Source organism: Oreochromis niloticus, linkage group LG11 (assembly GCF_001858045.2).
Source record: "Oreochromis niloticus isolate F11D_XX linkage group LG11, O_niloticus_UMD_NMBU, whole genome shotgun sequence".
In the NCBI taxonomy this organism is placed as follows: domain Eukaryota; kingdom Metazoa; phylum Chordata; class Actinopteri; order Cichliformes; family Cichlidae; genus Oreochromis; species Oreochromis niloticus.
In genome coordinates, this window is record NC_031976.2 from 31,144,194 (window position 1) to 31,167,849 (window position 23,656).

Sequence of the window (23,656 nt, forward strand, 5' to 3'; positions counted from 1 at the left end):
CAAGCAAGTTTAGGATTTTCCATAGCCACAAATGCACTCTTCTCTTTTAGTGAGTTTTTGCTTTATTTAAGATAGCTTTATTGTAAGGCTAGCTTCCACAGTTTCACGCAAAAAGTCTCCAAATAATAATTATTTTTATTAGTTTTTCTTGGTTTCATTTGTTCAATAAGCATAGTGAAAAATGTCCACAATTGTTGCAGCGGAGAAGCTGGAAGACTGCTTAACATTTTGAGTCACTTCTACAGTAATGTGCAAAAGTCATAGACATCCTTCATTTCTTTATACACTACTCAGAAAAATTAGACACGTGGCATGTAGTGTAGCAAAAGTAGGAGAAAGGGTTGGTAATCATATAAAAAAAAATTAATCGGAATTACTATGGTTTGTTTAATATATGCACATTTTAAAAACAAAAGTCCGATCATGGAGGTGAGCATTTCCCATCGTGTTGCATCACTTCTTCTTTTGACAAAAGTCATTTGTGAACTGACCATTTCTTGTATTTCTTTTCTCTTTTCCCATTCTTGCTTTATATTGGATGTCACTTGCACAACAGTAATATTTTACCTACTTTGAGTCATATGTTTCCAGTGCGTGAGAACTCTGAACTGCAGGCAGGGTGGTTTAGCAACCACACAGTATTACCTTACGGAGCAAAGCTGTTGTAATACATGCAGAACATCTTGCTGAAATAAGTAAGGCCTTCCTTGAACAAAATGTAATGAAGATGGCAGTATGCATTCCTCCTAAATCCTGTATGTGCTATTCAGCATTAAGATGTTTAAGTTGCTTGTGCAATGTGTGCCATCATTATGGATGCTATTATTTGATGCTAGCTTCTAAACAGAACACATTGCCTCTTGTCTCTCTATTCGTTAAGATGCCAAGACTGAGATGGTTTTCCACTTCACTAACGCCATCTTAAATGAGTTCAGTGCCCAGAGAAGGCACCAGTGATCCTAGATTTTGTTTATACACAATACTGTGCAGATGTTTGTGCCAGCCCTCTTTATATTTTGCTAGGGAAATAGGGTGTGATTGAATGAAATTTCCATGGAAATGCAGTATATAAGCCTAAAACAGAATTTGTACAACTCTAACAAACTTGAAAGTCAACATTTGACCATCTTCGTTCTTCAGCACAGTCTCAACTCTAATAATCAAGCGTTCTTATCATTCCTTCAGCAATAGTTCTTCATTGGCTACCTTTTCTGTATAATTTTATGTTAGCGAAGTGCTACTGACTATTCACTACCCAATACCCAATCACATTACTAACCTTTTGCCAATTAACCTGATTAGTTGTCTGATTTTCCAGAATAGAACAAAAGCATTAGGTATTACCCAACTTAACTATTTGATAGCACTAAATTCAAGATTTGCATAGATTTTTCAAATAGTAACAGCTCTTAGTGTCAGTATCTGAGTTTTCTTTGTTAGTGATTTCAAGTAGCATTTAAATTAAACTTACAACTTTCTTTGGAAACAGCACTGAACATGTAACTTTATGGGCTCATACAGGTTTCTTTATTTTTTGTCTGAGTTTCTTTGTTTTTGGAACAGTGTAGAAGTTTCTAGCTTAACTTCAACTACTTCCAAGGTGTCTGAATTACCGGTAGTTTAAATCACCAGCTATTGGCCTTCATCAGGGACCTTGATGCAAACACATGTGTGATAACTGTCAATGGAATAACCTCTTAAGACTTTATTCTACCAGAAGGAAATCCTGTGAGCACAGATAATGTATCTTTAAGGATAAATAAATAATCCTAAATAAATAATAAACAACAATGTGCTATTGGCTGCTATGAGACACATTTTCATTTATTTGCTTAAGCAAAAGCTTAACTCTAGGCTTTTTCTCAGCACACTTTGTACTCTACAGCCAGTCTTTGACCCTGAGTGAAGTCAGTGGAAGCTTGCCATGTTTTTTTCTATTCCAAGGATAGAACAGTTTGGTAACAAGAGTCACATTCTGTCTGGAAGGGTGGGATGTTCCCACCAATGTTCCCAGCAAGTTACCAACAGGAAGGAAATTGCAGCACATTGAGGAATAAATAGCAAGCCACAGAAGTCTGTGCTTGTCATTCGATAACTATTTTTCAAGCCTTACATGGCAGTGTTTTTCCTTATACTTCTTATATTTTTTAACTACAAAAACTTTAGTCTGAATTTACTTTGCATAGGCTTAAATGAGCACAAGGGCAGAAAAGTAACTTTCTGACTGCTTTTTTGAAGTTAGTTTGTCTTCAGCTGTGATATAGTCTGGTAGCCCAATGTACAAATATGCCGTTGAGAAATGGGTTACCGTTGGAGTTCTATAGTAACATGATTTCTTAAGTTTGACACAATAAAGTGACCTGAGAAATGGAAGTGGTTAGATTAACCCATCAGTGTGGCCCAAGGTCAAAATTTCCAACTGTGTCCTTACTGACTGCCAAGTCTGTCCAGTCAAATGAGTTTAGAACTGTGAGTACAATTCTGGAATTATCACTAAAAACAACTTTATTTATTAACATGTATTTGAGCATAGCTATTCAGCTGGATATTGACACAGAGCCAGCCTGCCTATAAGATACAACACAAACTTATCACATGCTACAGGAACTACCTTAAGTCGATAAAGAATATTTAAAGTTGTAAATTGAAAGAAAAAACATGCAGTTAGTCTAGAAAAAAGTGTGGAGTCTAGAAAAATGTGGAAGCTTTTGGGGGCTCCATGTAAGTTAGTGATATTGTCTGGTTGGGAATCTGGTCTTAGGAAGAATGTACAATGATCTATATTATTACAATCACATTTTGCAAAGAGAACCAGAAAATGCAATCCAATGCAGCTGTGCATTCATCCAAAATATTCAAATTCAAAGTCAGAATGAAAATGAAAGCAAAACTAAGTTAAGTTATAATGATAATAAAAATTGGACAGTGATGGGAAATAATAAATCTAAAGACTTAAGCGCAGATTGGTGTTACCTGATAAAATCTGGTTTTGGTTGTAGTTTTTATAAGGAACTTAAAAGTGTCTGGACTTCTTTAAGTTTCGTTGAAGACGTTTCACCTCTCATCCGAGAAGCTTCTTCAGTTCTAAGAGCAATTGGTGGAGAGAGACAGATTTTAAGCCCTATGGGAGTGTCCCCAAGAGGGTCATGGACCCCCTGTTGATCCTCAACCTAATCACACGAGTCAAGGTGTGAAAACGGGTGTGGGTTACAATCAGCCAAGGTTTTAGGTGAACCCACTACCCCCACCCTATCATGTGATTTACTCAGTAAATCAGAGGATCAATAGGAAACCAGGAAACTTCAAGAACTTCAGCGCTTTTCTTTCCAAGCTCCTTAGACTATGATGACCTGGATGACTGAGAACCTTCACAGACATACAGTTTTTATGTTCTCGTTAACCTTCATGATGTTTTCTTTGTGTTGATGATAAAGTCGTAAGGGGAAAATAACAGGGGGTGACAACCATCTGAGAATTGCATCATGTTTCCTTCTTAGTCACTGAACTCTTATGACCTGTGGCAGAAGTAGCTTTTGCCCTGCATTCTGTTTTCAGAAGCATCGTGACTTGACTGCAAGGCGCCTCTTTCTATTGACTTCTGGTATTTTGGGATCAAACTGTGACACGCCTGGACTTGTTTAACCCGAATGTTCCAAGGTGTGATGATGTTATCGCTGGTGGGTGGACGTCAGGTGGTCAGTGTTGGTTACAGGTTGTTGGCTCCCCCACCCTGCCTTCACCTTTTGTTGGGAAACCGCATGTTTGCTGATGGTTGTTTATTGAGATCTGCAGCTTTTAACATCCCTCACAACAATCTCTGGAGCTCAATGTTTAAAAGGCATTGATCCCAGATGAATGGAGGTTATTGTGTTTATTAAAAAAAAAACACAGTATGCTGCTGATAGTCATCCATTTATGTGGTCATTTTCGAGAACTTCAGTGCCGAACATAATTCATATGACTTACTACCATTTCACCACTGAAAATTTGGGATCATGCGTCTTTGGATCACATGATTTTTTTCCATGATTCTTCTCGCTGAAAGAATGAGTGCGTTGAAACACGCGTTTCTTTTGTCAGCAGGATTCATACATCCACTTCTCTTGTTTCAGCACTTGGTCAGCAAAATGATTCAACCCTTTGCAAATGAATCTGTCTCCAGTGTCTGAGATTTAAATGTACTTCTCAAGGAAACCCACAGATTTTCAGTTGGACTAGCAAATATTACTGCTGCAAAGGAGACAAACATTAGTCATACTTTAATGTCATGAGCTAAGCTTGACTGACGCATCATTCATTCCTTAGTGGTCCCAGTCATATGGCACAATTGGGCAGTCTGGGCAGAAGGCTTAGCACAAGAGCTACATGCAAGCTTTCTGGTGGATTACAGTATAACACTAGTACCATATTTATATAGTTTACTTTACAACTTTAAATATGGAAGTTATTTCTCACTTATATTATGTTTTACAAAGTTCTTTGTCTCAATAGTATCAGCTGGCTTACGACTGTGGCAGTCTGGGTAGGAGTTCAGTTTTTCACTAGTAGGCATACCCATAGATACTTGTTTTTTTGACAATTGTTAAAAAGGAAATCCATAAATTCTCTGTCATCTATTTGTTTTTGGTGTTGTGGTGTGGGGGCTAGCATTTTCACTTGATAATTCTAGACTGAATGTGAGTGTGAGGGGTCTGGCTCTCTGCGTTAACCCTATTGAAGCCTGTTGGCCTGTCAGGAGTGTGATCTGCCTTTTGCCCAGTGGTAGCTGTGATAGGCTCCAGCCCAACCACTAACTTGACTTGGATAAATGGAAGTTCCTTAATGGGCTCCAACTGATAATGAAATCATGCTGTTCAAAATGAAGTGTATTTAGCAAGGCTATAACGAATAACTTTGCTGTTATTTATTTTCTTAATCTTACCCAAGAAGATTTGGAGACTCCCAAATTCAGTGTTGCTTATTTATTTATTTATTTTTTAATCTGCTGTTTACCTTCTCATTTGAACAAAAACTAAATGTAGATGTTGTCCAATATTCTGCATTAGAGAGAGTAAATTTTCTCTTTACACAGTGTCTTTTGCATATCTGTAGCAGGAATTAATTCAGTGCAATGTCCTCCAAAGATCACACTCTGAGTTGTGCGTTACCTAACAGTAACGTTTTTATTTAACCGCACCCATGGGGAAAGGTTGAAATATACGATGGTAGAGTATCAAGTACTCTATTGCATGTGCTAAAGTACCACTGGTTGTGACTATGGTTCTAGCTAAGTCACTATATGTTGGTAGCCCAACGCCTCTCTTAACACCACAGGATCTTAAACGAGCCCTACTACAACAGGACGGGTTTGAAAACAGAAGTGTTATGCTTTCTTTCCTTTGCAACAATAGACATGTTTACTAGTATGACTATATAACTTATCCTTGAAGACTAACAACTAAGATAATTCTGAGGTTAGGGTGTGTTAGATTGCTTAGAGTGGCTGTTTTTAAGCAAAGATAAAGTGTAAGTAATAGATGTTTCTTTACAAAAGAGTCTTTCATTTTTTTCAGTTCACCTGTGATTTAACTTAAAGACAAGAGGGGGTGTTTGAAGTTTCAGTGAAAAGATGCATGCAACTTGTGTACTGGATTAAGGTGAACTTTGCTGCTAAAATATGGGGCAATCAAAGTCGAGATAACAGAAGCAGAAATCATTACAGTGACTTCCTGTTGGTACTATTAGTTTCACTTCATTAGCTCCTGTTAAATCCAGAACTGAATTAAAGTCTTTTTGAATGATCACGCACGCATAGTATCATATTATCCCAACAGAACACTTTGCTCCCAGACTGCAGGCTTACTTGCGGTTTCTGGAGTTTACAAAAGTAGAATGGGAGGCAGAGCCTTCAGCTATCAGGCGCTTCTGCTCTGGAACCAACCCCCAATTTGTATTCAGGAGTTGGACACCCTCTCTACTTTTAACCTTAAAGTTGTCGACGGTTTTTTTATTTGTTGTTTTTGTTTTTTTTTAATAAAGTTTATAGTTAGGTCTCAGTTAGGTATATTTTACATTTATTTCTTACCTGTTTGTGTTTCAGGGTGATTACAGAACAACATGGGGGTTAAATAACTTAGTATTTGCAACACTACTCTGTGACGTTCCTCCCAAAATTTTATCCTGCCATTTTAGAGTGTTTCTTACTTAGCTGATGTTGGCAAAAAACTCAACCAAACAGTGCAATCTCCAGACAATGAAAATGACCTGGTATAAAATAGTTAGGTAAAGTCCAAGTTCTGTTAAATGTTTTACTAAGAGAATTAAATTACTGTTTTCAGTGCGTAGTTCCCCAGTTACATGCCGCAGAGAATACCTACACACTTACAAAAACGATAATTAGGGGCTTTTGCTATAGGCTTTGCCATTGTTATGTCTCAAGGACTTTCTGTGAATTTGGGTCAGGTCTAAAGTCTTTCATCCTCCCCCATACATGACGACACGAGGGATTACTGCACAGACAAAATACAAGCTCAGCTGATAACCAAAGACAAAAAGAGAGGTCTGCTAGCTTGAGCCTGTCGCCTTCACATTACCAGAAAAAAGCCGCTTGATAAAGTGTTGATCCCTGTATTGGTAGGCTGTCATTTCTTATAGACAAAGAAAAGGTTGCTCATTGTGTTGTGGAAAACACAATCTAAAAACATAATCCACTTAAATTCTGCCATGAATGCTTATCAAATGGATTTAAGAATTTTATATATATATATATATATATATATATATATATATATTGCATATATGTATTGCATTCCTCCAATGCCTTAATCCAGTTTTACTATCCAAATCCTACGAATTCAATCAAAGTCTAAACCAGAAAAGAGATTTAGCAGAAGATCAGACGTGTTCATAAACAACAACATGAATTGTTTGAAGTTTCTTCTAATCAGAACTGAGCTCAGGATATTTTCCTAATTATTACAAAATTCCATAAGAAGAGTACAACCAGCAATAACCTGACCAAACTGATGTATATCATTTCATTTTTGCAACAGATTCTCATCAATGTTCCAAAATTTTAATTCATCAGAAGTCCACAATGTTATCACGGGTGACACACAAACACTTACTGTAGTTTAGTTTGACTCATGAAATGTGTAATAGTCCACAGCTGAAGATAGTCCCCAGCAAATCTATTGTTTACTGCAGTCTGAAAGCTTACTAAGCCAAGTGTGGCTACACTGTTGCTAAGTCTTTTTTGACATCACCCGTGGTCTTGTTTGTCTGTGAACATTGGTGGTCAGTTGAGAGCACTTATGGAGGCATTGCTTACGTACCTTGGCAGAAGACTTGAGGACACTTGATCTGTGTCCATCCAGCTCCTTACTGCTGTTGGTCATGAATGCCAACTTTAGCTAGACTGTACAAGGCTGGTTTAGGCTAAGCTCCTCTACTGTACACAACAGCAGAGTGTGGCCAGCTACATTGTGTGCACAAACATATGAACATATGGTTGATGCTTTACTGCATCATTGCAGAGCTGAAAATGTTCAGGCCAGCTCAACTTTAATTTGCTGCATGTGACGCTTGCAATACAGTGACCAGTGTCAGGCATCAGGTTGCTTGTACTGGTTTTGCAGCTCAAAATTACTTTATCACTCGCCTCTGTCCAAGCAATGAGAATACAGTGTCATATTTGCTACACTACATTTGAATGGCCAGATGTAGGTGGGAAGGTGTTGGCTTAAATCTTTCTTAAGAGTGCTTTGCTAAATAAGGCAGAAACTTATCAAGATAGAAATCTGATAGATGGGGTAAGCGTGGCATCAAACGGAAATTACTGAGTGGGTGGTGTGATTATAATGCTAAGCAAATGTAAGCCAATAACAATGGAACATTATATGTTAATATGATCACTGACTTGCTGCTAAAGATTGGTCTTTACTTGATTATACACTTTCACCAAAAAAAGGGAGATATTTTTAGAAAGACACATTTTTCAAAAAGAACTGTAAATAATCTCTTTATCAGAAAGTTGTGGTAATTCATGTGTTACCTACCTAAAGTGCACAAGCACACCTTAAGACTGCAATGAAGGTCTGAAGTCTGAATAAAAAGCAAGCTGATTATGTTTACCAGGCTAACATTTAAGCTTTTCTTGTTTAAAAAGCACTTCATAAAATCAAGGACACGGGACCTGGCCTGACCATGATTGATGCCATTGCGTACCTAATGAACAGTAATGGAAAAAAAAGCATTGAAAACTCAGGTGATATCAGGTATACACCAGCGCGAAATGTGCGTATACACATGCCACGTGTTTGCCATGGGCTATATTATATGTCATCTGATCGTAGTGTTTGTGCAGACGCTGTTTGCAGTTCTGTATTTGCTTGCTTCAACAATGAGCTCAGCCTCGAATGAACAGGCATACGTTTAGGAAATGTGCCTCTTTTAATGAGAAGGGCAACCTTTTCACGTGTGATGTCTAACCTGACACAATCTACAACGTTGAAAACTGCACCCTGGAATATGAACAGGAGAACTTTGGTTAGATTAATATGGCTGAATGTTCATAGCAAAAATAGTGCTTGAAACATTCCTCAGAGATCTTTTCCCACATTTATACGATAACATCACCTCGTTGGTGCAGATCTGTCGGCTGCACATCTGTGTTACAAATTTTCCATACCACCACATTCCACAGGTGCTCTGTCTGACTGAAATCTGATCAGTGTGGAGGCCATTTGAGTACAATAACCTCATTTAAGGAGCAAGTCTTGTATAATTTGAGCTTTGTGACCTGGTACATTACACTGCTGAAATTAGCCATCAGAAGATGGCTGCTTTGACTGTCGTCATAAAGTCATAGACATGGTCAGAGGTAGCCTGTGCTGTGTAAATGATGCTCAAGTAGTTTTGTGCCAAGAAAATATCTTCAGTTGTCCAATTTTGGTGAACTGTGAAAATTCTAGCCTCAGTTTATTGTCCTTAGGTGACAGGAGTGGCGCCCCAGTATGGTCTTCTGCTGCGGTAGTTCATCTGCTTCTGCAGATCTTGGCTATAACAAGTGGGTTTTTGTTTTTTTGGTTTTTTTGAGTTACTATTGCCTTCCTATCAGCCTAAAGCAGTCTTGCCATTCTCCTCTCACTTGGCATCAACAAGGCATTTTTGCCTAGAGAACTGCTACTCACTAGAGATGGTTGTGTGGGAAAATCCCACCATCACTTAAGTCATCTTTCTTCCTCATTCTGATGCTCAGTCTGTAATTTAGCAGTCCGTCTTGATTATGTCACATACCTGAATGCACCGGGTGGCTAATTCAATTCTTCCAATAACAAGAATCTCAAAAGCTATACCTAATGTCATGGCCTAGTGTCTGAGTGTATATCATAACCTATTTATCCAAGCAACCAATAAGAAACTCTAAAGCATGCTTTCTATCTAACAATAGGATTTGAACAATACATGTTTAAGGCTGTTTAGTCTTTTAAAATGGGAAAACGAAGCTAACCAGGTTCTAACGCCAGCTCAGTTCAATTCAGTTTTATTCATATAGCACCAAATCACAGTAACCATCAGCTCAAGTTCAGTATTCATTGTACAAGCACATGTTTTTAAAAATAATCTGGCCCCAGCTTATCTTAAAGACCACATTGTTCCCCACTAGAGCACGATGCTCTCAGACTGTGGGCTTACTTGTGGTTCCTCTCTGCACATTTAAGATGAAGCTTAAAACTTTCCTTTTTGATAAAACACATAGTTGGGGCTGGATCAGGTGATCCTGAATCATCCCTTTGTTATACTGCATTAGGCCTAGGGTGTTAATGGCTTCCCATGATGCACCAAGTGTTCCTTCTTCACTTCCTACTTTTTTCTCTCTCTCCTGTGTGTGTTTATATCCCACTCTGCATTTAATCATTGGTTATTATAATCTCTGCCTCTTTTACCTAGTGTGACAGAGGAAACCAAATATATTTACTTGAAAGCACTTGTCGGAAGTAGGTTATAAACAACATCCTCCTACTCATCTCTGTATGTGAGCAGAGATGACAGACCCTGTTCGTCACTCCTCCATCACCACCTTCACTATACAGTGATGAACTTCCTCCATTCACCTTATTTACTTAATTTGTTTCTTAATCAGAAATGGACAGTTCACAACCTGAACAAACATTTTCATTAGACATGTCACGAAACTGTGCAGTTATCGCATACCTGCTGACTGGAAGCAGATCGCTCTGATAAAACTGGGATAAACTGTATAACCTCTGTGTGTGACCTCTGCTGCGTGACGTCTGTTGAACAATATGCTGCTGTGTGCATTTGATCTCAAATGTGCTGTGTGCAACCTTTTGTGTTTCTGTGAATGTATACCACACTTGCTCTGTCAGGATTTGTGACCATTCCAGCTGACATGGATCGTGTGAGAAAATGCCTTTTTTTTTTTTTTTCTTTTTTTTTTTTTTAGAAAAAACAAAAATTCTCGTAGGAAAACTGTACCCACATATTACCAACATAATGATAAAATCTCAACGTGATGTGATGTGTTTTCATTTCGTAACTTTTCCCACACAATCCTACAATTATTAGCGTTGAAAAGGGCCATTCCCTTTAGTGATGTCAGCTCCTTCTGTAATAGTAGCAACACCAGCTGATTGTGGGAACCGTTTACACCAGGACAACTGAATGTGTTTTCAGTAAGCTTTTTGTTGTTGATTATTGACTGGAAGGGAAAGGAGACTATTTTCTATTTCTCTTTCTATATTCATGGATGGGATTAAACAGGTGAGAAAGTCCCAGAGCATCCAAGAAAAACATTCAGGTTAGGCTTACTGTAGGACTTGGGGAAAATAGGTGTTAGCTGACACTGCATCAGATTCTGGCAATGAAACATGATAGGCGTGAGACAAGGAAGAAGTGCACAGTCTCATGGGAAGACATGGTGCAACAAGCAATGATTAACACAAATGGTGTTCCCAAGTTCAATGACGGAGAGAGAGAGCACGTGGAGAGGACATATATGCAAGGTCAAGGAGAAACACGCTTGATGTTTGTCCTCACGTCCAGTTACACAAGAAAAATACACAAACCTTATTAAACATACATCATGCATACACGTAATATTTGACATACTAACATAAACAGATTATGTCTCTTATCAACTTTGTGATCCTTCATCTTGTAGTGCCTAAATGTGCATTTTGTTTGTGGTCTAATTAACATGTCTCCAGACGTATTGCCATAAATGTTAACCTCAAATGCAGATTTGGGCCAGGTCAAGATTTCTTTTCCCCCCCCAGTACTTTAGTCTATAATCAAATACCTATACAACTAATGGCATTTCTTTGCTGGTGTCAGTGTTAGTGCTAAATGGTTCAATACCAATTTAAATGAAGATTATCAGCGAGTATCAACCATTAGTAGTTACTTATGTCAAAAGGAGTTTGTTATCCTGACATAAAGCTGTAGCACCATATGCTTTTTATAAAACAACACAAAACGGCACAGATATGGATTTTAATTCAGTTCTAGTTACATCAAAATATCTTGAATGACCAGTCATTCCCGCGCTGATATGCTAGCTTTTTCCATCTACTTTTTTTACCTTTGATTGTGATGTAGCTTGTAAGTCTCTGCATAAAGTTTGTTGGGCATACTGTGATGAATAATCACAGGTCTGTGTCCCCTGGAACTGGACCCTGAGAAGCTAATGTGGTCAAATGCAGACTGCATGAAGTGCACATGAGCTGCGTTGCTTTAGTTCAGTGATCCAAGGCATTTTCCAGTTTCAGTATGAGCACCCAGACATTCCCTTTTTAGTCCAGAAAAACAAGAGCTTAGTCCAAAGGAATTCAAAGAGCCCTTCAGTGAACCTCGAAGAGGCTCCTCAGTTTACAGAAAGAGAGGAACAGTGTTGTTTTCCTGTGTAAGTTTTGGTTTGCACCCCGCCTTGTCTGGAAGAATCATTCTTTCTGGTTCACAGCTATTTGATAGTTTTTTGTGCAGTAAAAGGAACAGAAATGCAGCTAGTCTCTTAATAAACATCACAAAAAATACCTAAATGTAGACTAAATGGCTTTAATCTGCTAAAACACCAGGAAATCTGTTACTAAAATTATAGAAAGCATTTGTTTTCTCACCGTTAACCAACATAGGTGCAGAAATTTCATCTTTGTTGTCTGGAGGAACATTTTTTCCTCCAGCCTTGGCTGTTCTTTTTTTTGTGGCTTTATGGGTAGCACACTTCAAAAATCCATCCCTAGCCTCAAGCATATGGCATGCACCTCAGGCTGATGGTGTGCAATGCAACCAATTTAAGACCTTTCTATACTTGCCTGCCTGAACAGATTTGGTCTCCATGTGATATGTTTTCATAAGACTTGGTCATGGTTTCATGTCATATCCCAAAAGACATGTTTTTCTGTGCTTTATCAGCCCACGCAGAAAAATTCTTCTGCTACCAAAAAATTAAAAAAATTATCTGACACCTTCGGTGTTTTGAGTGAAATACTGGCAGACTTTTACATCCCACTCACATATCTGACTTAATTAAAGGTCCTGACACAGGAGTCTGTGGACTGGGGAAGTACATGTCTGTTTACCAAATGTGAGGTAGCTTTGGCACACTCTCCACATTCTTTAGCTGCACGCCCACGCTCAAAGACTGCTTCAGTTTCACAGTGCAGCTGTATAAAGTGAGTCTCCTACACAAGTTTCAGTCTTTTGCCTTTGGTGATAAGGGCAGCTGTTAACAAGAGATTCTACACAAATCCACTACAAATCAATCGCTTTTAATACGGGAGATGGTGGAAAATAAGGAAACTTTAGTTTTAGTTTCGTCACAGAAGTTTGTGTGATCATAGCTTCCCGCAGCAGTCACAAGACTCATGTGGAACTTTGCTCAGGAGTTCTAGTTCTGTGTCAGTATATCCAAGAAAGTTTGTGCAAACATTATGCATATTACATATAAAAATAGCACAGATTCTCTGTACTGCAGTAAAAAAAAAATCTCTTGTAGTGACCTTGTGGGAAATGTGTAATGCATGATCGAGTCCACGTGAGAGTAACGTAAGCATTCAGTGTACTGGTGGATGGTGGACGGTGGATGGCACGTGTATTGCAAACCTCCTCTACACTAAACCACCTGAAAGCAGTTTAGATATTTTGGCAATTAGAATATTTCAGATATGTGAAACTCATGTCACTCTTAGAAACTAATTCCCAACAAAAGTCAGTCAAAAGGCAGCCAGTAAGTAAGATGCCTCAAACTGGTTTTGCTGGAGTTTTCTTCCTACTGTTGCTAAATACTTGCTCAAAGTTGGTTGTTTGTTTGCTGTTTTTTTTCTGTATTATCGTACTGTCTCTACCTTGAAGCGACTGCTGTTGTGATTTGGCGCTATAAAATTTAATTGAACTGAAGGGCTGAAGAGCAAGAAGTGGTTTCTACAAAACAGTTCACAGTTGATTATGTGAACTTGACAGCGTTTGTCTTGCCAGTTTTATTAGCTGAATAATGAAGAGTTAAAACTTGCCCTTCTTTTGAGATTTAGACTGTAAGAACATGAAAATCAATTGAAAATCATTTTAACTGAATTTGGATCTGAGCATAGTCCCTGTTCTAAATGAAACTACAACCATCTTTAAGAGGATTATGAATGGTATGTTTTGTCTTTGTCTTTGTCTTAACTGATTTTGAATGAGTCAGGTGGTTCATTTGAACTGCACCCAACATTCTTCTGGTTATCCTCATCATTAGTTTAATACCAGTGTCGGTGAACTTTACCCAGAATTTCTCTTTCCTTGCAATGTGAACTCAGTCATCCAGATCCAGTCTACACAGGAAACAGATGAGCTCATTTCTCAGTTATAATGGTCGCAAACGCCACGTTTCTGCTTTCTGAGGCTTTGCGTCTTTAGGTTCTGTTTTCTTAACCACGGACTACACAAACTGGAATTTAACTTATCTCACAGTTGGTCTTTCTTGTTCCTCTTCACTTTGTCCTCATTGGACTCTGAAACAAATGAATGGGACTTCCTATTATTGTTAATTGTTAATATTACTGTGGAATTTCTTGCTTCCTGTTCAGCTGACTGATCAGCTGACTTTCTAAGCACTTGGTACTGTAAACTTTGAACCCTGTTTAAGTGCTGACATCATTATTCCACGTTCTCTTTTATGTCACCTATAAACGGTTAAAACCAGGATGTCATGTACAGTATGCAAGTCTTTAACGAGGCTGTCCTCCAAATTGGCTGTTTAGTCTAGCTCTGAGGGTTTTTTTTCTTTTGTTTGCTTCCTCCAAAAGCAAATTTACTCACTGGAAAGCCAGCTCACAAGAACAGGCTTGTCTTTGGCAAAGACCTATATCTGTAAATGCGTGCCTTTCAAGTCACCCTTTCATTCTTTCTCTTTCATCTTTTTACTCAAACAAAATTTACAGTTTTATTGCTCCTTGTCCCTTCCTTGTTGTATTTTAACATTTCCTGAACACTAAATCTGCTGCAAACCTTTAACACAAAGTACGAGTGAAGAGGAGTTTGTTGCTGTTTGTGGGATAAGTGTGAGGAATGAAAGGAATGACGGTCAGCCCATATCCTGGCGTCACTCCAGAGTAAGAGGGATACAAATTTCTGGGAACATTGTGTACTAATACAGCCTGTGTGCATGAGGGTGTGTAACATGGAACTAGTGATGACTGGATTTCCAGGTGCTTGTTTGAAGGTTATTTGAGCTGTGGATGGTTAAACAGGAATATCAAGAGCTTTTATTTTTGCCACGATTCACTAAAGCTTTTCAGGGCTGGCCTTTGTCTCTGCTTTGAATAGCAAGGTAGACTTTAAAGCACTGTCCTGAAAAAAGAAAAATGAAAGCGGCTCATAACACAGCTGCTAGTCCAATTGCAGTTACTCTCTCAGGTCAAGAACCAACCTGCTCTCCTGATTCAGTTTTTCCAGTTTTCCTTTTGTTTTGGGTACACAGGACATTGTGTGTGTGTGTGTGTGTGTGTGGGTGTGTGTCGGTAACAGATGGTTTACTTCAGGGCTAGAGTTAATAGTATTCCCACGCAGTTCCCTGGTTCAGGAAACTTATAAGCAAGAAGCAAGTCATCACTTTTGGTATAAACAATCTCAGCTGACTCTGAAGGCAAACAGCAGCTTGGAGATGGCAAACACCGAGTGCAAATAAAACACCACAGTGTTTCAGGCAGTATGTCTATCTAGGTCTAGCTTCTACTTTGACAGTTAAGCAGGGCTGCTCCTTGTTTATGAGGAAAAATGTAGTGGTGCAATCCACTTCAGAGGAAATTGTACATAACTCTACCTTTTATACACACACACACCATTAGTTTACAGAATACAGTGCTGGTTGTAGTGGGCTTCTATAATAAAATGACTTATTATATGGTAAATGGCCTGCATTTGTATAGCGCTTTACTTAGTCCCTAAGGACCCCAAAGCGCTTTACACTACATTCAGTCATTCACCCATTCATTCACACGGCAAGCTACATTGTAGCCACAGCTGCCCTGGGGCGCACTGACAGAGGCGAGGCTGCCGGACACTGGCGCCACCAGGCCCTCTGACCACCACCAGTAGGCAAACATGGGGTTAGTATCTTGCCCAAGGATATTTGGCATGCAGCCAGGAGGCAGCCTAGGATCGAACCACCGACCTTCTGATTAGTGGCTGACCTGCTCTGCCACCTGAGCTACAGCCACCCACCCTATTATAGAAACAGGGACAGGGATAGTGCCATGCTGAAATGAGCTTTGATCTATTTCATTCTATTATTTTGGGGCAATCTGGGTGCAACAGACTCATATTGTGACCCATGACACATTTCTTTCGTGTCAATATAAAAAAAGTTATGGATTAAACAATAGACTTGATCAGTGTTATGTCATCCATTACTTTGTAGACCATGCCTTGAGTAGAGCTGTTAAGCTGGTCATTTCTATCCAAACAACAAATGACGAGTGGATTTAGCAACCCAAGGCACTCATTCTCATAGTTAGCAGGTTGCCAATTACAAGGTAGCTACAGTCTTATCAGTTTTACTCTTAAGGCTTTTACACACCATCCATCCATTCTCTTCCGCTTTTCCTTGTCAGGGTCATGGGGGAGCTGGAGCCTATCTAGGCTACCATAGAGCGAGAGGCAGGGTACATCCCGGACAGGTCACCTGGCTGTTGCAGGGCTAACACATAGAGTCAACTATTCACACTCACATTCACACCTATGAGCAATTTAGAATTAAGAAATAACCTAACCCCACTAACTGTGGAAGGAAGCCAGAGTACCTGGAGAGAACGTACACAGAAAGATCCCGACCAGGCCGTGGAATCAAACTCGGGACCTTCTTGGTGTGAGGCAACAGTGCTAACCACTGTTCAGATTTTTTTGTATGTGAATAACAATTCTGACCAATCAGACCCTGGTATTTCACAACAAGCATGCTTGTAGCACAAACCGTGCAACTCTAATTATATACAATAACATAGATAAAATAATACTAATTTACCTCAGACACACAGGTAGATGTTGCTCCGGGTCAGTCGGGTCTCTGAAATTATTTGTCTGCCTCCTCAGATGTGGTGCCAAGTCTGCCAACAAGAGTTCAAACTGTCCCTCTAACATCCTGAAGTGTGTATGAAAGCACTTTTTATTTTTTTAGCAATGCACTTGTTGTGTAAAGACCTTTAATGTGATCATAATTTACAAAATCAACAGCATGCTGTATTCAGCAAGACTTTAAACGAGTAACTGAAATCATAACCTTATTAGAAAAAGACACACAGAGGTCATATGACAGTTGAAAAGAAGATTATGAGAATTTTAATCTTCTATAGAAATGATTTTTGTAAGGAGTAACCCATCTGTTGGTTCAGGTTTAAAGCGCTTACCTTACACATTTGTTATACTTTTCAGTTGCAGAGGTATCTATCATAAACTGAATATACAGGCCATGGTTAGTGTGGGAGATTTGTCATTTCTCGTTACCTGGCCAATATTTACTGTATTTAGGTGTATTTTGCTCTTTAGCAACCTCAAAGGAAATATGTTTGTTCTCTGTGCACATTCCTCTGTAGTGATCTGCTTTTTAGATGAATAGTGTGTGTGAAATTTAGAGCTTTTGCGTTAAATGGCAGCCTCCACCCTGTTGAGGTTAAAATCTAACTGTCGGTGATGTGTACGAATCTCAACCTAATTTGACAGCTGAACACTGACATGAAAGGTGTCAGACTTGGAGGGTGGTTCGCCTACACTCTTACGTAGCTGGGGACAACATTTGCATCACTGCTGATGTGTGCTACTCTTAATAACTGCTTTTGGGAAACTGCATCTTCAGTGGTGACTACAGCCTATACCAGTGGGTGTAACTTAACACTCTGACATGTCACATAATTACTTATTTGCTATTTGTTGTCTAACTGTGCCCAGGAGAGAAACCTTTCATTTCATTATGTTCCCTGTTGATCAACATTTAAGGCAGGTTTGGTCATACAGCAAAATAGGTGAAAGGATGGAGATGTAAGGAATCGATTACTTATTTTATCTTATCTTATTTTAGTTTGTTACACTATTAAGTACTTTTACTTTTCTAGGGTAGATAAAGTGATTAAACTCTTGAAAAAGGTTAAAAGCTGTCTATAAATCTGAAGGTCAATCAGTTTGTTAATCCCTGACTCAAAGTGTGCTTGGAGGTTGAGCAAGATACTGAACCCCAAATTTCGGCCAGTGCATCAATCAGATTGTGAGTGTGTGGTTTGTAGTAAAAAGTGCTTTCAGTGCTCAGTTGCAGTTTTGCTGAAGGCCACAGTTCACTGAAGCTAACAGAGTAACATCAGCAAAAAAGAACTGATGCAACTGCTCCAGCTGTGCAGAGATTCTTGTCAAATAAAAAAAGTAAAATCAAATCCAGTGGCAAGGGTAACCCTGCCTGAGCCCCACACCAACTGAGAATTTCCGTAACTGCCTGATTTGAATATGGACGCATAGGGTTATGGAGGAAGCTCATGTGAACACTCATGCATGGCACCTTCATCCATCATTAACTCATACAAAAAGACCCAACAGGACCCAGTTAATATCTTTCTAAACCAGGGGTGGGGAACTCCAGGCCTCAAGGGCCGGTAGCCTGCAGGTTTTAGATGTCACCCTGGGTCAACACACCTGAATCAAATGATTAGTTCATTACCAGCCCTTCACTTCAAGACATGTTGAGGAAGTAATTTTGCCATTTAAATCAGCTGTGTTGGATCAAGGATACATCTAAAATCTGCAGGACACCAGCACTCGAGGCCTGGAGTTGCCTGCCCCTGTTCTAAACCTTCCATTACCTCTAATTTTGTGTTGCAGCATACATGAGCAAACAACCTGCCCCAAGAAGGTTGTCCAGCATTACAACCTTTAAAAGAAAAATAAGCAAATTACAAAAAATGGTGCACTTTTGAAGAAAAAAAACAAATCTTCATGCTTACTCTTGACAAGCTGATGGTTACGGTGTGAAACGATTCTCTTTATATGAGGCTAGTGAACTATTAAAGATGTTTCTGCACAAAACGCTTGGGTGGAGCACATCGCTGGTTAGCGGCCCGGATCAGCTGTTTTTTTTGTTTGGTTTTTTTTGATGAAGAGGAAAGTACCTAAATGGTTGCGTCAGTTAGAGAAACCTGTGAAGAGAAAACTGCAACTAGTACAAATTTGTTGACCTATTCTGCTCTTGTTTCACTGGTAAATTTGACTGAATGCAACTGAGAATGCTGCAGCTGTGGCCTCAAAGCCTTAGCTGTGTCAGGGCTTGTTATTATAAGAGGTGTGTCTCTTCCTGTAACTTAATATAAATTGAATAAAGAGGAAAAGGGTGCTTAGAAAAGTTCAGATTATAGTTATGAAAGGCTTTAAAAAGCATCATTGTTTTCATGTGTTTTGTCTCCATCACTACTGCCCTGTACTCATTGCTGTGGAGACGCCAAAGCAGACCTCTCAAAAGATCTTAGAACAAGTCATGCAATACTTCCTTGAACTTACTTACTGGCAGTGAAGTCTGGAAAAAAAAATATTTGTCTTACACAACTGATTTCTTCCTGTGTATGTCATGGTCCGCGGCCCGGCGTCCGAGGAGCTGATGCGATGCTCACGCCCACGGGCGTGGCTGTTAACTCTACACCTGCATCTCATCCCAGGCGATTATCAGGTGGACTACTTGATCCAGCCCAGCCTGCTGCTCCACGCCAGTCCGTAATCGTCTCACAGCGGTAACGTATGCCTACAGGGAAGCGATTGTGAAAACCCTCATTTGTCTGCATGAGCGCTGATTTCTCCCTGTGCACTCAGATAACTGCTCGGCGTGTTTTTGAGCCACCTGCCTGTCCACCTGCCCGCCTGGAGTTTTTTGATCACCTTCAGTATCCCTCACTTTGCCTTCCCTGGAGCTCCCCGCGGACCTTCACCCCTCCCTCCGGCTCTCACGGCCCCGCTTTGACTGTAAGACTCAAACTCTCCCTCACGTGTGCCGCTTTTCCCCGCATCCCAGTAATTCTTCTCTTTTTCTGTTGCAGCCTCCCTCAGTCCCGTTTTCGGCGTTCCTGCGCGACTCTTCTCCCGGTGCCTTGGTTTCTCTAGTTTCACGTGTGTTTTCCTTAACCCTCCCGGGACACCTTTAGTTAGAATAAAGTTTATTTTCTCGTACTCCTGCGTGTGTGTTGGCTCTGCTTCTGGGTTCAGCTTGTGCACTGAACTTCGGTTCATGACAGTGTATGACTAGATTTACCCCCTTTATAAACAAGCCCCCCAATCATAATTATTCACTAGAGTCCAAAACCCCCTTACATTTTCCTACATTTTCTTAATCTGTGAAAATGTAAACTAGAACTAGCAAAATTTACTTGAATAAAGTAAAAGGATGCAAAATTTTGATAAAGGAAGCTTTTAACTTCAAACAAATATTACTAATATTCAGTTAATCAAATGGTGAGGATGTCCTGTTTTAGTTTTTAGCATTTTGTCTTAATACTGTAATTTAATGTGGCACATCATATCACAAAACATTACCACATCTGTAAATGAAATGTAATCCAAGTTTCTTTTTTGGTAGCTTGTATTTTCACGTAAAACGTTTATATCGCCTTTTAAGGACACGTACACACAAGCCTTGCCAACATGAATAATCAGGAGTCCTCCATGATTATCTCCAGTCCTCCATTCCTAACTCATGATTAATATTTAGCTTTGTTGCAGGCTGTCTTTAAACAGTGTGTCAGTGCAGCTGTTTCCACAGAAGAGCCCAACAGCTGAGAGAGGATCAAGGCTCCAAAAAGCCGGATGACAACATGCACTTTAAATAAAAGGCTCACATCATTTGTAATTAGGATTGCACAACAAGTTAAAGACCACTTTGGTGAATTATTGCCTGTGGCCTCACATCCCTTTAAACTATATTTAAGGGAGTAAGGGTTTTGCTGAGTATGTCTTTTTTTGGCTTACACTTTGTGCACAAAGCAAATACAGTCTGGTGTTAGTCCCACACGTCACGTGTATGTTGCTCCGGGGAACTTGAGCAGAAGCTGGTGCACATTAGAAACGGGGAGGAATTTCAGACGGACTAAATTAGGGTAATAGCTTAGCGTAAATCACGTTCGTCATGTCTGAAGTGCATTTTCGTAGCACAGACTACCATAGCGTCTCAGTTTAACTGTACTTGGGGATTATTTTGAGTCTCACGTCCACATCAGTATGCTCACAATTACAGTAACATTTAGAGTCCCACTGAATAATTTTATTGCAGATATTAGGTATTAGCCTGTCTGCATCATCATTTATAATGGCCAATGAATAAAAATTGAAAAGTAACACAAATGGAAAAAACACCCTTCAACCATGTCATGAGTGCTGATGTTGCATAGTGTCTGCTGTAAGGCACTCTGCAACTGCAACCATGTTTCGTGTCTGAAAGAAACGAAAATGTTGCCCAGTGCATACATACAAAACCGTAAATGTGAACTTCATGGTAACATCAGTGAAATAAATCACTGGTTCCCTAACAATGAGAGATGTCTTGAAGTGTGTTAGATACTGGGTCAGTTGTAGACCACTATATCGCCATACTCAATGGTTATGTTGGTTTATGGTTGCTCAAAATCTGTCATCTTTCTCTTATTAAGCTGTCAGGTTTCTTGTATCTTGTGGCTGTTTTGAGTGAAACTTGCATGATGTAGTTACAGCACTTTAAAACTCCCGAAATCATCTGTAGATATTACATTTTCGTATTTCTGAAATCAGTGTGACCTCTTGTACTTTGACAGCTAACCTTTCCTCATGCATGTTTACAGAGCAGCGGTGACCCATGTTAATTTCGGCCTACTGGCGCCCGTAACATACGAAGCCCGTATTGGTGATTAGCGGGTTGACTTACGTTAGCCATCAACCAGTCACTCAAACTGTTTCTTGCCAAAACACAGTGTCACTTGGACACGTTGTGGGATGAGTTTGTTTTTAATGACAAAGATCAGGGAATGCAAAACGTGATACACTGTGAATACGTCATACAGCCACTGTACATGTTTTTTTTAAAGAGAGGTTACTACCTACTGTCCTTCATGTAGTTTTATGTGTGGTGTTTTTTATTTACTGTCGAATCATCTGTTTGCATTTGTGCTTAAAAATGTCCAATCCAGTTGTTTATCCATGACTTAATTCTTTGTACATCAGTTTTATTAGACATGTTGTTTGGATGAATACTTACCATAATGCTGCACTTGTACCATAGTCCCATTACGGGAAGATGATTTAAAACATGACCACGCCATGTATAATTTGGCTGCCATACAATCGACTTGGCTGTGCAGACAAGAAGTGATTAAACAGTGAAGTTTTCAACACTATGTTGATTCACAGTCATGCGTTTGCAGCACACCCATGCCATAGAGAGAAGCTGATAAAACAGAAGTGCAGTCCTATGCTAAGTGTTCACAGTAAACACTTCATACCCGGATGTTTACAGCCTGAGCAGCTTGATAACTGATTGGCATGGCTATATCAAATAAATTCCAGTATTTCAAAGGAAACCCATCTTATCAGTCTGGTCTCAAGGTTGATGACTCATTTTCCTTTTTACTCTTTCGAAAATAAACTATAAAGACATGGAGTTACATGTGAAATGCACGACTCGCTTCTTACCAAAACAGCTTTAAAAATATGGAAATATATCAAAGTTATATTTTAGATTTGAAAGCTAGCAAAACGGTTCTTTTTGGACAGATGAGGATTCTTGAAATTGAGAGCCTGTTTACATTTCAAAGCCATCAGTTACTGCTGTTTTGTCATAGCTGCTGCAGTCCCACAGATATATGCATAGTGTGCTTTGGTGTAGGTGCTAAGATGGACCCATGTTCATGGGAACATGTGTTGCGGTGGATAAGCATAACTTTTCAACATGCTGGGTTAATATGGTCAACCACAATCTTTTCCTTAAACTGAGTATTTTTGGTGCCAAAACCTGATCATGGAGTGAAAGCAAAATTATAAATATAGTGGTGGTGGTGGGGGGTTGCACGTAAAGGTCCTGAAAGGGAAAAGAACTGCAGTCTTCTGGCAGACAAACTCATGACTTACTGCAGCACCACCACTCCATCCTTCAGTCAAGGACTTTGTAGTTGACTAGCAGACTGTTCTCGCTGCTAGTGCGCCGTGGCACTAACACCATAGACCACTTTGTGCGTAGCTCTCTTGTGCCAGTTGTGATCTGTCAGCTCATATAGGCAAGGTTTGAAATACAGGAGGAAAGCACATTATAAATGACTGCATCAGAAGAGGAATGGTATAATAACCGCTGTTTTCTGTCATTTGCAGGTTCTGGGATGCATTATTGTGACCAAGATGAAAGTTCATCAGCTTAATAAACTCTACACCTACTCTGCACCAACGCTACTTTCCAGCTCTGTCGCATCCTCATCCTCTGCATATCCCATTTATCACTATCACATTACACACTGTGATTGTAGATCGACTTAACATAATGGAAACCTGCACATTTAAAACTCATAGCCTAGCTTCTTTCTCCCAGCTGTTAAACTATTAACTAAAAAACTCAGGGTTTTTATAGCAAACATGCACTTTATTTTTTATTATTTATTTATTACTTTATATGAAGGTACTTAAAAATAATTAAACAGATCAGTTATTTTATTATTTTATAACCATGACCTCCTTGAGCCTGGTTCTGATGGAGGCTTCTTCCTGTTAAAAGGGAGTTTTTCGTTCCCCCTGTCGCCAAAGCACTTGCTCATAGGGGGGTTCACATGATTGTTGGGTTTTGTCTTTTCTTTGTATTATTATAGGGTCTTTGCCTTACAGTATAAAGTGTCTTGAGGCAACTGTTCTTGTGATTTAGCGCTGTATAAATAGATAAAATTAAACTGAATGAAGAACCTTTATTTTAATTGCTTCAGTTGTGAGTTACATGTTTCTTAGTTCCGCCTGTCCATTTAATAAAACTAAACAAATGTCAGTTTTGTGGCCCTGAAAATACTGAAAGCAGTACATAAAGCCCTTAATATTAAGAATCCCTCCACCCCCACCCCCACCCCCCTGGCTCCAAGTACCCTGTGTGAAACTACAGTCACGTGAGAAAATTTGGACACCCTATGAAAGGCTGTATATTTTCAAATATATCTGG

At 39.4% G+C, this 23,656-nt stretch overlaps 1 long non-coding RNA gene across 1 annotated transcript; it reads left to right on the forward strand.

Moving 5' to 3' along the window:
- The first annotated feature begins 18,236 nt into the window (after nucleotides 1-18,236).
- On the forward strand, nucleotides 18,237-23,205 carry LOC106098597 (uncharacterized). The gene is made up of 3 exons (XR_001224881.3): nucleotides 18,237-19,238; nucleotides 19,318-19,467; nucleotides 19,542-23,205. It is a non-coding gene; the product is annotated as an uncharacterized LOC106098597 (long non-coding RNA).
- Nucleotides 23,206-23,656: the final 451 nt, after the last annotated feature.